Genomic DNA, 4040 nt, shown 5'->3' on the forward strand with positions numbered 1-4040 from the left:
TTGTTATAGCAGTTAAAGGAAGGAAGGAAGGAAGGAAGGAATACGTTTTTTCGTCCATCGGGATCAGGTGTTGGGGGTGGAGGAGGCCCACAGAGCCGCCGCGACCGCCAGGGCCCGGGAGGTGGTCAGGACTTGGCCTGACTCCCCAGGGTCACGCAACATCTGCTCCCAGTGGTGAGGGGAGGGAACGGGGGGGTACGGGTCTGCGGGGCATTCGCAGAGGGAATGGTAGTGAGTGTCGAGTGCCCCGCAGGCTGGACAGGTAGGGTCAGTAAAGAGGTGTGGATGACTGTGTATTAATTGTGTTCTGTGTGGGAAGGTGTGTGTTTGTAGGATGCGCAGCATGTGGCCCGCCTCCGGGGAGAGGTGTGGGTGCGGGGGTGGGTATCGGCGGCGGAGAAGGCGGTAGTGCAGGGCAATATCCCTGTATTGCAGGAGGTAGGCTGGCTTACCTGCAGGGGCATCGCGTGTAGGCGTAGTGAAAATGGCGACCCGGTGAATTAGTTCGCGAGCACGTACGTGCACCACTTCATTAGCGCCTACTCCTGTGTGGGCTGGTGTCCACAGCAAGGTCACGATGTCGGATGGAGGATTTTTGGAGAGAATTTTTAATGCCATGGGAGAGATGTTACCGCGAATAAAATTGCGGACGGCCTGCTGACCGTCAGAGAGGACGAATTGGGGGGTGGGGCGCTGGGTGAGCGCGAGGGAAATGGCTGCCTCCTCCACCGTGGTTGTGTTGCTAGTTAGGATGGTAGCCGCTGTGACGTTTGGTGATGTGTGTTGGCTGTTACGTGAGGAACTAACAGATGGCGCCACGGGACCCAACCCACGGTGTATGAAAGCCGCCGGCGGGAACAGCCCCCAATACGAGGCCCTACGAGTTTGACTCCTCTCTACCTCCCAGCGGCGGAGCGCGGTGAACCTTGAGCAGACGACGGCATCGAGTTACGCCCGCGCCCTGTCCGCCACTTCCACTTTCCCTTCTGCGCTGCAGCCATGTAGTCACTTGTATAAGCTTTCTCTTCCTGCTTTATAATAAACCCAGTTAACCCCATATAACCGAAGTCCAGTGTTCTATATAAGAACCCACAACGAAACATGGTGTCAGAGTTGTGAACCAGCTGTACCGCAAGCGAAGAAATGGATAAGCTTCCAGCACCACCGAAATTTGACTCGGAGGGCAACGCAGCGGAACAATGGAGCGTCTTCAAGCAAGCCTTCACGCTGTACCTGAAAGCAACGGACACAGCCAGCGCCTCGGCAGAACGGCAAGTAGCTCTTCTCTGGACCGTCGGAGCACCAGCATTGCTTGATGTATACAACACTTTGGACTTTGGTGTACCTTCCCCTGCAAGACCGCAACCAGAATTTGACTTCGCTCACGGGATTAACCTTCTCGACACGCACTTCCTACCCAAGTACAACGAACTCTATTCGCGCTACGTTTTCTGTTCCCGCATGCAACAGCCAGAGGAACAATTCGACAGCTTCCTGACGGACTTGAAACTGAAAGCGCGCGATTGCAGATTTGGAACCCAAAGAGACATCTTGATCCACGACCAAATCGCATGTGGAGTACATGACGAAAAAGCGCGTGCGGACATACTCAAGCTCGAGGACCCAACTCTAGAGAAAGTTGTCAAGGTGTGTCTTGCTCATGAAGCAACAAAATTCCAACTGAAAAAATTTAAAGAGGGAGCGACGAGCGATAGTCTAGTGCATGCAGTGAAAACGAATACCCATCGAGCAACTGGAAACGGCAGCCAGAACACCACTAAAGCAAGAAACCCACAGAAGCCTACTCTGCAGAAATGCAAGTATTGCGGCGGCAGCCATGAACGCAGAAAAGAAGCCTGCCCTGCATGGAAGCAAGTATGCAGCAAATGCAGAAAGCAGAACCATTTTGCGGCCGTATGCAAAAGTCGCAAAGTAGTAGCTGGGTTAGAGATAGAAAGTGGCGAAGAAAATGATATTCTTGTCGTCGACAGCAAGAAAACGAGCGCAGTCTACACTTCACTGGAAGTTAACGGAAAACAAGTGACCTTCCAAGTAGACAGCGGAGCAGCTGTCGATGTCATCACGAGCAGGAATGTCACACGAGAGCAACAGGAACCATGCGCAACAACTCTGCGTACATGGAATGGCGGCACGGTTAAGGCAATAGGAAAAGCGGAACTCGAAACGACAGCAAAGAATTGGACCAAGCACAAGGTGAAATTTGTAGTTGTTAAGGAAGACCTCACACCGCTGATTGGCAGAAGGACAGCAGAGAAGATGGGCCTCATAACAATAGACTACAACATTGTGGCCGGGATCGATGAGGTTTCAGAAGAAAACGTCACACGTCACATTGTGGAGAAATACCCAGATGTTTTTGGAGACTCTCTAGGAACACTTCCGGGAAAAGTTCATTTGGTGACCAAGGCTGGAGCATGTCCCAAAGCGATAACAAGCTGCAGAGTTCCTGTGAGCATTCAACCGCAACTGAACACAGCCTTGACGAATCTGGAGCAGAGGGAAGTAATCAAGAAAGTTTCGGAACCAACACAATGGGTGAGCAGAATGATCATAGCAACAAAGAAGAACGGCGAAATGAGGATTTGCATCGACCCACAGGCATTGAATGAGGCTCTGGAAAGGGAACGTCACACACTGCCAATTCTTGACGATGTGCTACCTGAACTGGCAAGGGCAAAGGTTTTCTCGAGACTTGACTTGCGAGAGGGCTTCTGGCAATGTTCACTCGATGAAGAATCAAGCTTCATGACAACCTTTCAAACACCTGAAGGACGTTATCGATGGCTTCGCCTACCCTTTGGACTTGCTGTGAGCAGTGAAATTTTCCAGAAGAGACTTCAACTGGCACTTGAAGGGCTCAGTGGAGTTATCTGCGTCGCAGACAACATCCTGGTGTTCGGAATCGGCGAAACAGACAGAGAGGCTGCGAAAGACCATGACCGAAAATTGGAAAGACTACTACAAAGATGCCGGCAAATGGGAATACGCCTCAACAAAGAAAAGACGCAGCTGAAGACGTCGACAACAGTGTTCCTGGGACACCTGTTAACGAAAGAAGGACTGAAAGTAGACCCAGAGAAAGTCAGAGCAATTCAAGAAATGCCCAGACCAACAGATGTACAAGCAGTACAGCGCTTCTGCGGAATGGTCAACTACCTCGCCAGATTTCTACCGAGAATCTCGCGTGTGATGGAACCACTGCGAAAGCTTATGATCAAAGAAGAACCATGGTACTGGGGAAAACCACAAGAACAGGCATTTCGAAGTGCCAAGGAAGCAGTGACCAAAGCACCAGTACCTGCGTACTACGACGTGCTCAAACCACTGGAAATTCAGTGTGATGCAAGTGAGACGGAACTAGGAGAAGCTCTTCTCCAGAACGGACATCCAGTGTCATTTGCAAGCCGTGCGCTGACACCAACAGAAATCCGTCTTTGCACTGAAAAAATTTCATCAGTACTCTCTTGGAAGAGCCACTAAGATCATCACTGATCACAAGCCACTTCAGTCGATTCTCAAGAAACAACTCGATCAAGTACCACGGCGACTGCAAGGAATGATTCTTCAAACCCAAAGGTACGACATAAGCATCGAGTACCGACCAGGCAAAGAACTTCAGTTGGCCGACACGATGTCTCGGGCATTTCTGCCGAACGATAGCAGTGAGGAAGAACTTGAGAACATCAACGTCGTGAGTCACCTGCCTGTGCGTAAAGAAACGCAGGAGAAAATCCGAAATGCAACAAGAGATGACGACTCAATGCGAAGACTGAAAGCGACAATCCAGTCAGGATGGCCGGAGGAAAAAGATCAAGTACCTCAAGACATACGGATGAACTTCACCTTCAGAGATGAACTCACCGTCGAAGATGACATGATCTTCAAGGGAATGCGATTAGTCATCCCGACGTCGCTGCGAGCCGAAATCAAACAAAAGCTCCATGCGTCACACATGGGAATAGAAAGCTGCTTGCGACGTGCTCGAGAATGCGTCTTCTGGCCAGGTCTCAATGCAGAAC

Source organism: Haemaphysalis longicornis, unplaced genomic scaffold (genome assembly GCF_048455015.1).
Source record: "Haemaphysalis longicornis isolate Haplotype H1 unplaced genomic scaffold, Haemaphysalis longicornis Haplotype H1 scaffold_139, whole genome shotgun sequence".
In the NCBI taxonomy this organism is placed as follows: domain Eukaryota; kingdom Metazoa; phylum Arthropoda; class Arachnida; order Ixodida; family Ixodidae; genus Haemaphysalis; species Haemaphysalis longicornis.